This window comes from Vigna umbellata, chromosome 1, assembly GCF_029865625.1.
Source record: "Vigna umbellata cultivar VRB3 chromosome 1, Vumbellata_1.0, whole genome shotgun sequence".
Classification (NCBI taxonomy): Eukaryota; Viridiplantae; Streptophyta; class Magnoliopsida; order Fabales; family Fabaceae; genus Vigna; species Vigna umbellata.
Window position 1 is genome coordinate 55,587,140 of NC_142165.1, and position 14,877 is coordinate 55,602,016.

Consider the following 14,877-nt stretch of genomic DNA (forward strand, 5'->3'; position numbering starts at 1 on the left):
ATTATATGTTAATTTTGCTCATAAACTGTTTGTTTAAATGTCTAAGAGAGCTAATATGAGATTGTTCATTCTTGATAACTTATTACTCTTCATATTAAAATGTGCTCTCTGTATCCTCACGCCAAAGGCATATTGTTATGGCTCAAAGAGAAAGGCATCGACGTTGCAATCGCTTCTCGCTCACCAACTGCTGACATAGCAACAATTTTCCTCAACAAATTGGGCTTCTCCTCACTCTTTGTCACACAAGTCAATTCTTGTGCTTATCTTGCTTTTCCAATTCAAATTTAAAGCAACATGCATTAGGTTTTTATTTCTCTTGTGAACTTTGGTTTGTTCAGAAAATATATTCTAGCTAGACACATAAAACAGATCATTTTCAGCGGATTCATTCGAGCACCGCTGTCCCCTTCAACTCCATGCTCTTTTTCGATGATGAGAATAGGAACATCCAATCGGTAATAATATAAACTCTCACGTTTTCTTTTAAATTCATTTCGTTGTCATCATCATCGGATATTATTGCCTTAGGTCTCTAAAATGGGAGTAACTAGCATTTTGGTAGGAGATGGGGTAAATCTTGGGTCGTTAACTCGAAACTGGAACGCTTCACAGAAGAACAAGCAAAAATGGCTTTCCAAGTACTCTAACAAGCTAGATACTTCCAACCCCGCTGCATGATTTTTGACATCCCATTAAGTTTTCTCTCTCAGAACCACACAATATTTTGTACCAATCGTTGCCCTTCAAATAAAATGAAGAAAACAGGGATTTGAGTTATTAAATTCATATATGAAGGAAAAGTATTGTATTACTATAATATTGATTAAGACTTTGATATAATTTTCTTTATATTCAAAAGTAATATTGAGTTTTCTCGTTATTTCTTCTGGTCCATACTGCAGGATTGTGTTGCTACAAGATGGTACAGAGCCCCAAAGTTGTATGGCTCCTTCTTTTCTGAGGTATATAATTTGGCCAAAATTTATGTAATATAGATCATTTATAGAGGCATATATGCTTATTTTTAGTTGCAAGGCAGTATTGTGATATTATTGTTGAGACTTGTTTGAGTTAATAACAATTTTGTAGACATCATTATTGCATGCTGCTGTATCATAATCTTAACTGGATTTGTTTGATTTTTATTCAAGGGTTGTTCCCCTTTAAATTTGCATCTGAGGGAGAAAATGTAATTTCATTTTGTGGTTGCAGAGTAATGTAGAACTATGAAGTTAAGTATGCAATATAAATGTTAATAAATTGATGGGAAATTTGGTTATATTTTTTAAGAAAACATTTTTAGAAATATCTGAGAGTTACTTTCATTTTGTTAGAATATGCTATCTTAGTTTTAAAGTTGATTGCACGTTACCTGACTGGATGGTTTGGTTACTTGTGGTTTTGGAAGGAGTTTGAATAATAGTAAGTTTATTAATGATTACTAGGTGAGTATAGTAAGTTAAATAAAATATATGCACATTTTGACGAAAACTGAAAAAAACTGAAGAATGAAAAATTCACTTTTTGATGAAAATACTATGCTACAAAAAGTGAATTTAGATTACAAAATAAGGTTGAATATATAAAGGTTAAGTCAAACAAGTTTAAGTTTCATATTTCAATGATATTCTTATTGATGTTATAAAGTAATTGTTCTTTATTCTTATGACATGTAATCTTACATTACAAGAGTTATTATACAATATCTTAGTTAGTTTTTCTAGATTTCTATCACATCATTCTTAATTAATATATTTGTGCAATTTTATTTCAATAAACGATTTTAATATATCTGTATAGCTATTATTAATGTTGTAAGTTGTTGTCTTAATTAATTCTTATGTTTTTTTGTAATAGCTGCAGTTGAAGCACTGAAGCACTAAAGCACTAAAGCACTGTGAAGATGGTAGAGAAAGTGGAAGAGTTTAACATGAAGGGAGTGATAGAGGAATTTGAGAGGGTGACAAAGGATGCTAAGAGGTTCAGGACTGCAAAAGGAATAGAAAATTAGGATAATTTATTTTTTTTATAAAACTTTAAAGTTACATACGGATTTTTCTGTATGTGATTAATTTTTAATTACATATGACTTTTACATACGGATTTTCCGTATATAATTATATACGAATTTTATATACGGATTTTTCCGTATATAATTATATACGGAAAAATCCGTATATAAATTATATACGGATATATCCGTATATAACTTATCTACGATAGTTTTATATGCGGATTTTTTTCCGTATATAAGTCGTATGTAACCAAGTGTTATATACGGATTTTGGACCTTATATACGGATTTTGACTGTATGTAATTCAATTTTTTCTTGTAGTGAATTCAATTCAAGACATTAGACTACATTGGTTCTGGTTTAATCTGTAGTGTGAAGAGTGTTTTAAAGATCAGGTTCTTCAAATAATTTGTATTGTATACCTATGTTGAGTATAGTCAGGTTTAAGAGCTGAGATTGCTCTTTGTATTTGTAAGAGATTGAGGTTGTTAATCTCTTGTGTTGCTATTTTGATTTTGAGTTGTGAGAGGAGTGCATTGAGAGGGTTGTCTCTGTATTATTGTAAACTCAATCATTATAGTGAATTCCCTTCAACTCAGGTTGATTGAAGGAGGACTAAATGTAGGCGTGGCCGAACCAATATAGATTGTGTGTCTGGATCTTTCTCTCCTTCTATTTATCTTTGTTGTTTCATTAATCCTTGTTTATTGATTTCAAGAGGCAAGAACTAATCAAGATTTCAAAAAGATCTCAAAACGGATTAAAACCAATTCACCCCCCTTCCCTCTTAGTTTGAGAAATAAGGTCATTCTTTCTAACATAAACTATGGTAGCGACTCCAAACTCTAATTTTCAAAATTTTAAACTATTTTTTAAACAATTTTGTCGTTCCTATCGCGATTGCGATTGTGACAACGACGAGATTTATTTTTTAACAAAGTGGTATCAAAGCTTTATACTTTGAGTACCGAGAGAGAGAGGACAATATAATACCGTGAAGGAAAAAGTAAGTGTATGAATTTTCTGTGAGAGAGATGACAAAGTTAGTCCATGGAATGAGTGTGTCATAATTGTCAGAAAAGATTAATTACGACAATTGATATCTGTAGATGAAGGTTCTTCTAAGATTCCAAGATGTATGGGACATAGTAGAGGATGGGTACAATGAATTCGCGGAGGATGAACATCAGATAGTGACCCAGATTGTTGCATTAAAAAAGACACGGGTCAAAGACATCGACTTTGTACGTTTTGTATAATGTAGTGGATGAATTGAGGTTCGAGAAAATAGCTAATGAAAAATCAACAAAAGAAGCATGGGAAATTGTGGAATTGGCATATAAATGAGATATCCGTGTTAGGCAGGTCTGAGTACAAGCTCTCAAAAGAGAATTTGAACATATGAAGATGAATGAAAAGGAAGGAGTTGCAATAAAAACGGATATTACAGATGTCCAAATTCTGTCGATAATGCACAAAATTTTTCCGTAAATGGTAATTAGCGATGGATTACCGACGGCCAAACATCCATCGATAAAAGTAACGTCGGTAAATTTTACCAGCGGATTTTTTATTCCGCTGGTAATTATCAAAAGAAAAATTTGTCGGTAAGTTCATCTTCTTCCTCCTTTCTCCTTTCCCTCCTTCTTTCATTTTTCATTTTTCATTTTTCATTTTTCATTTTTCATTTTTCATGAGCTTTGCCACCAACAAATGACTCTCAACCTCTAAACAACCTCCGGTTCAACAAATCCAACCAATTTTCGTGAACCATCATGGGAAGGAAAATAAATCACAAGGAGTTCTCACATTTGAGAGAGAAAGAGAGACAGGGTAGAAAGACTCTGGTGGTGTTTCCAGTCGTCAGAGGAGTTCGCCGAAGGAGTTCACCGGAGGAGTTCCTCGGAGGAGTTCGTCGGAGGAGTTGAAATATTATAGTTGCTACGACGCCGAAAAAGTAAAAGGGCTCATCATGGAAGAGAAAATGTGAACACCGCAGAATGGAAAGAGGATCACGTTGGTGCTGTTGGTGGTCTCCCTGATATCCAGCGTGGTGAACTCCGTGGATGACGAAGGACAACGGCAAGGTAAAGGAATAGTGGTGATGAGCTGCGAAGATGAAGAAAGTGGATAATTGTGTTACTCAAGTTATGAGTATCTTATTATATACTCACTGGTATTGGTAAACAATGATTATATATTTTCTCTTATGTGGATATCTATTTTTTATATTAATTACATTTAGGTATTGTATTTTTTAATTACGTAGCAAATTTAACTGAAATTTAGAGTTATTATTGATTAGTATTATATTTTGATCCAAATTGTATTAATATATTGCGGAGAAGGATCTTTGTTGTTTGTGATTTAAATTTTAGCAATGGTAGGTATCTCTTATGCCTTCTTTCACCATGTGGTTGTCTTTTGTTTCATTCATTTTAATGTGATTTTCATAAAGCTAAATGATAGGAGAAATGCGATGCAATTTTCATAAGCTTTTACAGTATTTGTTTGTCCATGTTATGTTTTACTCCAACCTTTAATCTTGTGAATGTATTTTCTTTTAGATTGGGAGTATACTTAATCCATGCTCATTCTTGGTGTTGGACTCTTCCAATATGGAGTTTTTATTTGCTCCCATTCTCAGTTGCACTCTCATGTATCATTGTCTTCGGTTATTACTCTAAGTTGTTATTCTTATAGTTGTGGATCTTGTCTGCAGAGTATAATTGACTTGAAAGAAAGTGTTTTGTGAGTTGGTGGAGGAGTAACTTTTTTGCCAATTTTGCAAGGTTATTTTCCTAATAAAGTGTTAATTTTAAAATTCACTATTGTTTATCCTTATATGTTTGCACAATTATCTTTTCAATTCAATCCTTCACACAAATTATATATAAATATATATATTCATCATATCGGTTGTCATGTTTAGAGAAAGACATGCCATGCATAGGAGAAGTATGCTAAGGAAGCTTCTGACCTATTGAGTGATGATTGTAATTATAGACTAAGGCCGCTAAACCAGTTCTTGGTCAATATCACTGGGAGCCGAAGAAGTCTGGCCCTTTTGCTCAAACTCAAACACCAATAATGAATGATAATTGAATAAAAGTCCTTTGCTTTTGAGAGGATTGAACTTATGTGCAAAAGTTTGGATGAATGATGTTTTGTAGTGACTATGTTTAATTCATTAACATTCTTTAATACTTAAATATCATGTATTTTTTTTATATTTATCTTGTAATTGTTAATTAATGTACTTTATGTTAAATGATCAATGAAATTAATTTTAGATTAATTTTTGTGTATTTAACAATTTTATATATTTATTTATTTCTTATTATAAAAAATAAATTTTATTAAATTAAAAAATTATGAATATAGATAGGTAATTATAAATAAAAGAATTTCAAACCTCCACATAATAATAATCTATAATAGAAGAAATTAAAACTCTCCAAAAAAAACTTCTACAATATAAATTTGATACTAGGGGTCATTAAAATCCTTTACAAATCGATAATAGTAACAATTTTTTTGTAATGTCTAATTAAGTTTGAATTCGTTGTGAGTCAACTCAGATTTAAATCCATTTTTACATTTCTAACTAAAACTTAGATATTTCAACTCATAGTTACTCTCTAAGCTAACTCTAATTTAAAGTATAACTTAAACATTAATCATAACTCATGCTAATATTTATAAAACATAGACCAATACACCTTAAATATGCATAAACTAATGAGGTAAATATTAGGACTAGAGATAGTTAACTAAACTATAATTAACTATATTTTTAATAAATTAGAAAAACTAAACTACTTAATATAATTTTTAATTTATTGTTCAATTAAACTGCAGAGAGGCGAAGAACATTGTCGTCAACGATACCATACTCCTTGATTCGGGCTATCTCTTTGCCATCGGAAACCAACTTCTGCTTTTTCACCACGAAGCCTTTGCACTGCTGAATCCTCATTTTCACCGAAGCAATGGAATCAGACTCCAACACGCGCATTGGGGTTACAACGCCATCCACAATTAGGTAAAATCAAGATTGGCTCACCAAAAAGAAGGTAAACCAAAGTCCGGAACCACTATTTGAAAGGGATTGATTAAATAAGAAACTAAGCTACCAAAAACTCTGCATGCATTCAAAAATTATATAAGTGACGGTTTCAAACGTCTCAAACGATGGTGAACGGTGATTATTCAATTGCTGCACCCAGCACCTTTATCTCTCTCTCTCTTAGAAGCTCACTCCTAAACCAACAACATCAACATCAAAGCAACCTTTTTTCTATGTACACTGTTTTCTGCGTCGACCGAAAAAGCAAACTTTTTTTCTACTATACTTTTTCCATGATTCTTTTGACCACATTATTACTGCGGCGGGAAGAGTAATTAGATTCCCGGCGATGCAGCTCTGCTGAATTGCACTGGCTGGCATTACACTAGAATTAAAGAAGTGAGAAAAATTGGCAGTGACATTGAGAAGTTTAGTTATTTTGAGAGGTATAATACATGAATGAAGTTATGAAATGAAAGCAGATGAGATGGGTAGGAGAAAGGAAAGGCGAAGACTTAACAAAACTCGGATGGTGGGTGCTCAAGAATATTTGTTTCCCTAAATCAACAGACATTGGGTCCAAACCCCACAAAACCATTGTCACCATCAATCGAAATCTGAATCCCCTCTTGCTGAATATTCCCTATAATGGAAAGCCCCAAAGGCGAAGCCGCAAAGGCAAAACAGAATGTTCCGGCATCATCTACCGGAATTAGAAAGTTTCTGGCCGGAAGGGTCAAGATCTGTCCACCGGAAAAGTAAAAGGAGACGGTGGGCACCCGAACTGAACTTATATCAATTAACTAATAGCTGAACCAAATTTTGTATTCAAAAGTTAAGCATATTGTCATCCATAAAAAACGGTATGAATCCTTAACCGTGGAATAAAAAAATTGAAAAAATGAGAGTGTTCCGGTCCATATTAAAATACTATGTCTAGTTAATCCTTATTTAGGTCTAAAATAATAAATATATACAATTTATTAAAAAGTAATGTTTATTTAAAACAATAACATAAAAACTTTAAAATAAAGTATAAAACAGAAGAGTTTACCGTTAGTTGACAAAAGTATATTAATTAATTAAATTATAATCAAAACATAATTATTATCTTAATTTAACTTTTATTTTAGTTATATTAATTGATACTTTTTATTTTAATATTAAAATAAAAAATAACTAAGGATCATACTTAAAAACATTAAAAATGTTAAATATTTAAAAATATTAATTTTTATACTAATCAATTTTTTTTAGCAAAGACTTTATTTATATTTTAGTTGAGTTAGATTAGTTGAGAATGAAATAAAATCATATTGGTTCAGTATCTTCAAAAAGCTACCTTAGATTGATTTGCGTAAACATAAATTTAAACAAATAAAAAATAAGTATTTAAAAATAAGATAAAATTGATACTATAACTAGGTTGGGTTTTCCAACCAGTTAACCATCGAACTTATGTTTTAAGACAAAATGAAAATGAAGGAAATCACTAAACAGAAGCAAACATCCAGTTTTCAGTTAATTACATTAGAAATATAATAAATATACTTTTTTTAAACTGAACTAGATAATAGTATAATTAATTTTTGGTTAAAATAGATTAATTTTTTTTAGTATAAAATAATACAGTTAATCATAATTTAGTATAGTTAAATTAATTTTCCCAGTCCTTACAAATATTAGTTGATATTGCAAATGACTTTTATTGTTTTCATGAATAACGAGATTATCATGCTCTGCCTTGACATCCACGTCATCATCACCTACAAGAATCAAGAGACTATCTATCATCAACATTGATTAAACATCTATTATTCAACATGTTTTCAATGACAATATATATAGTAAAATTAATTTATTCTTGTACATTAATTACTATATTAACTATAAAATCTTACATTTTTTAAACATAGAAGATAATAAGAAAAAGAAAGGAACATAAAAACAGGTCATTATTCGGTTAATGAAAAAATATAAAAAAATTGAATGCTCGATACACAATTTTTTTAATAATGATTCAATTAAAAATATTCAAAATTTATGATAAATTTGAACTTTATTAATTTTTTAGTATGCGAAAAAAATACATTAAAAAAATAAAATAAAATAGAGGAGGTTTTTCTATTCCTATTATTTCGCCTCTTTTCATAACTACTATATTTAAGTCATAAATTCTTGAAATTCGTATAAAAAACGTATGATTAATTGGTCTTATTTAATTTCTTATGTCTCTTTTAAGAACTCGTTAATCACGTTTAATGTTTTCTCTTTCTTTTATTTCATCTCTTTGAAGTTATTTTTAGCTTCCATTTATTAAACCCAAAGGTTATAAGAAAACACCCATGTCTTCTTTATTTATCAGCGAGACCCACAGTGTTTGACTCATCATCTTCATATCTGTGGCTTCCTCCTTTCAAATGTGCAACTGAAGTATTGAACTATGGAGTCTCCGAATCCATCCACAAGAACCATGTTTTCAATCATACCCTTCATCTCAATCTTTCTGCTGCACGTTGTAATGGCAGTTTCAGACACCATTCCCCAATGTCTCTCTCTTCATTCTGACCCCTCCCATCCAATCTCTGCAGTAACCTATTTCCCCAACAACTCCTCGTACCCTCCTATCTTGGAGGCCTACATCAGAAACCTCAGATTCAGTTCCCCCACAACTCCAAAACCATCCTTCATTGTGGCACCAAACCACGTTTCCCACATCCAAGCCTCCATCATCTGCTGCAAAAAGTTCGGTCTTGAGATGAGAATAAGAAGTGGGGGGCATGACTACGATGGCCTTTCGTACGTGGCGAAAGCCCCATTTTCCATTTTGGACATGTTCATGTTGAGATCAGTGAAGGTTAACGTGCAGGACCAGACTGTGTGGGTTGAGTCGGGGTCAACGATTGGTGAACTTTATTACGGGATTGCTGAGAAGAGCAAGATCCTTGGTTTCCCAGCTGGGGTGTGTCACAGTGTTGGTGTTGGAGGGCACTTCAGTGGAGGAGGGTATGGGAACATGATGAGAAGGTTTGGTATCTCTGTGGATCATATTTTGGATGCCCTAATTGTGGATGCTGAAGGGAGAGTCTTGGACAGGAAAGGAATGGGGGAGGATCTTTTCTGGGCCATTAGAGGAGGTGGGGGAGCAAGCTTTGGGGTCATTGTTTCATGGAAAATCAAGTTGGTTCCCGTGCCTGAGGTTGTAACGGTTTTCAGAATTGAGAAAACATTGGAACAAGGTGCCAGTGATATTGTTCATCAGTGGCAGTATGTTGCTAATAAGATACATGATGGTTTGTTTATTAGAGTGGTTCTTAGTCCTGTGACAAGAATGGGTAAGAAGACGATAAGGGCCAAGTTCAACGCTTTGTTTCTCGGAAATGCACAAGAGCTGGTTCATGTGATGAACGCGAGCTTCCCTCAACTGGGTTTAGTTGGTGAACAGTGCATTCAACTGAGTTGGATCAATTCCGTGTTGTTCTGGGATAATTTTCCAGTGGGGACTTCCGCTAAAGCTTTGCTTGAAAGGCATGGTACACCAGAGAAATTCCTGAAGAAGAAATCAGATTACGTGCAGAAACCCATTTCCAAAGCTGCTCTTGAAGGTATATGGAAGAAGATGATGGAATTAGAAAAGCCTGTTCTCACACTCAACCCTTATGGGGGGAAAATGAGTGAGATTTCTGAGAAGGAAACACCATTTCCACACAGGGGTGGTAACATATATAAAATTCAGTACTCAGTGATTTGGAAAGAGAAGAGTGAAGATGTTGCTAATCGATCTTTACATGCGATTCGGAGCCTGTATGATTACATGACCCCTTATATGTCAAGCTCACCTAGGAGTTCATATTTGAACTATAGAGATGTTGATATAGGTGTCAATGGACCTGGAAATGCTACTTATGCTCAGGCTAGTGTTTGGGGTAAGAAGTATTTCAAAACAAACTTTGATAGGCTGGTGAAGATAAAGAGCAAGGTAGATCCAAGCAATTTTTTCAGATATGAACAGAGCATTCCATCACTTGCATCTGCTCATAGTATAGTGTCAGTATAGAACAAACCTTCAAGGCTTAACGAGGTATAAATAAAGGTCAAATTGAGGACAAAATGTATCTTTGAGCAACTAGAAAACCAGTTTAGACTTATATTTTGTCATTAAACTTGCTCGTTTGGAAATTATTTGTTGTATGAAATAATATTTATCCTGTCCTGACAAAGAAAAGTAATAGAAGGTAAAAGAATGATGTTGTATTATTCTAATAATTACATAATACATATATAAAAAGAAGTTGATCTTAGGCTAACATTAAGGCATTGGAAGTAAATAAGGCAACAAATTATTGATAATATCAAAGGCAATTATGGTTGCACACGTTAAGGGATCTTGTCTTTAATTCTCTCCTTCAAACTTATGGGTGAAGGAGTCACACACCAAGTTTGTGTTTGAGTTGGTTGAATCGCGTGTGAGTTAATGCTTTTGTGAGACAGTCAGCCATTTGATCAACTGATGGAACATAGGTTACAATAATCTCATTTTTTAATACTTGATCTCTAATGTAGTGTACATCAATTTCAATGTGTTTGGATCAAGCATGCATAACCAGATTTGAGGCTAATGCCTTGGAACTCAAGTTGTCACACCATAGTGTTGGTTTTCTTGGTAGAGTTTGTCTTAGCTCATCAAGGAGTGAACGGTCCAGGCTATTTCAACAGCTAAGTCAGCAAGGGCTCTATATTGTGACTTTGTACTAGACCTTGAGACTACCTTTTACTTCCTTAAGGACCAAGAGATAAGTGTTTCATCAAGGAAGACACATTGAACTGCCATGGATTTTCTGTCATCCATATTTATGGCCCAATCTGCATTTGAGAAGCCTATTAAGTCTAAGTTAGTGGATGGTTTAATGTGTAAGCAGTGTTGGATGATACCTTGAAGATATTTCAATTTTCTTTTGATGCCTTGCTAGTGATCTATAGTGGGGGAACTCATGAATTGGTTGAGCTTGTTGACTGAGAAAGCTATATCAGGTGTTATGTTCTTTAAGTATTGCAATGCTTCTATAGCTTGTCTAAACAAGGTTGGGTCTTCTAACTTCTCCCCAGTTGTAAATTTCTTGTTGATCAAGACCTTACCCGAATCAAATTTAATATGCAATTAAGTGCAATATAATACTAGGAAGTGACTCCTAGATTATCTCTCAAGGACCAAATGTGATTCAGGAATTAGATCGAACACGTGGTGGGGATGGTTTTTGGACAGTTTTGAGTGAACTAAAATGAACGAAATCAAACACTATTTAAAAATGATTGGTCACTAGCTCAATTACAATGCTTCCAATCACAGATTAGCAACAAATACTCACTCCTTTAACCCCTAATCGAACACAAGTTAACCAACTAAGCGAAGACTAACCATGTTTTCATAAATACGAACGCAATGTTAATATTCAACCAATTTTTCACCATACAGTTTCGTCAATTAAGCAAAGATTACACACCAATTAGGCAACTAAGTGTATACCCAATCACAAGCACAAAATAAATTCAATATTAGTCAAGTCAGAGCAGCAAAAAAAACACACTACCAACTCATAAATCTCATGGAAATGATGCAATTTCGCTAATGACCCACCAAGCAACTCTAAGCTAACATTAAACCAAAATTACAACAGCAAACGAAAGTGAATTCATTCTGGAATAGCAGCAAATGAAATACAAACGAAGCACAATAGAAACGCAATTTTGAAATCGAAATTGGAAACTAAACGCAACTGCAAAACGCAAATTGAACTAGAAAACGTAAATGAACTTCAAAAACATAAATGGACAATAACGAAAGAGGAAAAAACGAAATTGGAAACGTAAATGGAAGCAACAGAAGAAATTGAAAATCAAATTGAAAACGGAATTCATTCAATACAAGAAAAAGTAGAACGAAAGCAAACCTAAAAGCCCCCACAAAGGGCTTTTTATAAAATATTGACCAAAAATAAGCCCAAAAGTCAAATATGGCCCAAAACTATCATATATAAAATTACAAAACGAAATTAAATGGTGTTGTAGTCCTAACCATAATTCCAAAATTGTTCTACAATAAATAATTAGAATAATTAGATTCAAATAATCCAAATTAATTAACAAAATGAATTACTGATCAAATTAAGCCAAATTAGTGAAAATGAGACAATAATGAAGAATTAAACACAATTCACTAATATAATTTGGTGCGAAAATCTAAGTGAATAGTACAAAATAATGATTTATCAAAATAAATCATACTTAGTCTTTTGCACTCTTGGAAAAAATCAAGACGCAGAACAAGGAACAATTCAAAAGACATTAAGAGAGTGACACAACCTTTAAGAAACTACAACAAAAACAAAAAGACACACAAGTAAACAAACAGATTTGCACAATCCTCAATGAAAGAGAAAAGGAGTAGACAACATCCAACACAGATAATCAGAGAAAGCAGATACTCATGGAAATCATCCAAGCAATTCAACACATGGCAAAATAATCAATCGACTCAAGAGGTGAATCAAAAGCAACAGAACTTCACATACGCACTATCAATGCTTCTCTCAAGTGTCTAAGATAAAAAATGTCAGCTCAATGCACTCAAGAAAGCAAACACAAACAGACTTGGCAAGCCTCTAATATCAACACTAAAAACATATGCATGTTCAAATAAAAAGGTCATTTTATGGTTGTAATGGGCCAAGGACAAAGGAGGATAACATATTGATGAGAAGCTACAAATCAAAAGAAATAGAGGAGTAATGGGGAACAAGTGAAAATACAATTAAATCACACCAAAAAACTCTAATTCAATCCTCTTCTTGACTCCATTATTCAAATTTTTATTTTTCTCAGTTTTCTCTATTTTTTTCTTTCTTTTCTCATCTTGTCTCTTTTCTTTTCTCTCTTTTTAGAACACAATTGTAAGAGACAAGATGCACACATATTTACAAAACAACTAAGAAGAGAAACCAACTAACCAATTCATCAAAATTCCCAAGAAGACCACACTTGTTCCCAAAACACTTCCAAAGCTCCAAAATTCCCTAAGGTTAAGGTGATCAGGGTTTTTCACTTAAGGGTAATTAATGAGCTTGAAAACAAAGAACAGGGGAAAACATAGGCTCAAAGGGGTTATCAAAGGATCAAAATAGGGTAGGCTTATTTGGCTAGAGAGGCTCAAGAACAAAATTGCCTTTATCACTTCCAAAGATGCATATTAATCAAGAATCATCAAAAAGAATCACGCCAAGGCATATGTGCAAGCAATCAAGAGATATATCACACACAAGAAAGAACATAAAGTGGCTCAAATCTCACACAAGGTATTTGTCACAATCAAATCAATCTCTCAAAAATCACAATCACCTTTCCAAGCAAAGAAAAACCAATATTTCAAACCAATAGTATCAATCACGTGAAGGAAAAGTCTACAGCCTAAACAAAATCCAGGAATGAAGAGAAACATGCAAAATTGTACACATACACAAGCTTAAAACAGAACAAAAACAACCTAGAACTAGAAAAATATAAACCAAGAAAAACATAAAGAAAACAAAAAATGAAACAAGAAAAAGTGAAACAAAGAAAAAGTGAAACAAAGAAAAAATGAAACAAAGAAAAAGTGAAAATCTCTCCCAATATACCACACATAAACTACACAGTGTCTTCAATATGTTATAAGCATAAGATCAGAGCAATCAGTACAATCAAAGGATCATGGACAAGTGCAATAAAAGTAGGAAAGAGAGGAGAAGAGAGAAGAAAATCTCCCCGACAACGACACCAAAATTTGATCGAGCCCGTACTCGAATCAAATTTAATATGCAATTAAGTGCAATATAATACCAGGAAGTGACTCCTAGGTTGTCTCTAGAGGACCAAATGTGGTTCAGGAATTAGATCGAACACGTGGTGGGGTGGTTTTTGGACAGTTTTGAGTGAACTAAAATGAACGAAATCAAACACTAATTAAAATGATTGGTCACTAGCTTAATTACAATACTTCCAATCACAGATTAGCAACAAATACTCACTCCTCTAACCCTTAATCGAACACAAGTTAACCAACTAAGCAAAGACTAACCATGTTTTCATAATGCGAACTAAGCGAACACAATGCTAATATTCAACCAATTCTGCACCATACAGTTTCATCAACTAAGCGAAGATTACACACCAATTAGGAAACTAAGAGTATACGCAATCACAAGCATAAAACATATTCAATATTAGCCAAGTCAGAGCAGCAAATAAAAACACACTTCCAACTCAGAAATTTAATGGAAACGATGCAATTTCGCTAATGACCCACCTAGCAACTCTAAGCTAACATTAAATCAAAATTATAACAGCAAAACGAAAGTGAATTCATTCTGGAATAGCAGCAAACGAAATAGAAACGAAGCATAATAGAAAATGTAATTCTGGAATCAAAATTGAAACTAAATGCAATTGCAAAACGCAAATTGGACTAGAAAACATAAATGAACTTCGAAAACATAAATGGACATAAATGAAGAGGGAAAAACGAAATTGGAAACGTAAACGGAAGTAGGAGACGAAATTGAAAATCAAATTGAAAACAAAATTCATTCAATAGTAGAAAAAGGAGAACGAAAGCAAACTTAAAACCCCTACAAAGGGGGAGGTGAAAAGCGTAAAATGAAGGGATAGGAGCTTTCCCAAATATGATTTGGGGTTTTAAAAGGGAAAAAGACGAAAATGCCCTCTATATGGGCTTCTTAAAAAATATTGACCAAAAAT

At 33.1% G+C, this 14,877-nt stretch overlaps 1 pseudogene; it reads left to right on the top strand.

Moving 5' to 3' along the window:
* Nucleotides 1-8,471: 8,471 nt before the first annotated feature.
* On the top strand, nt 8,472-10,204 carry LOC124825391 (berberine bridge enzyme-like 8 pseudogene; annotated as a pseudogene).
* Nucleotides 10,205-14,877: the final 4,673 nt, after the last annotated feature.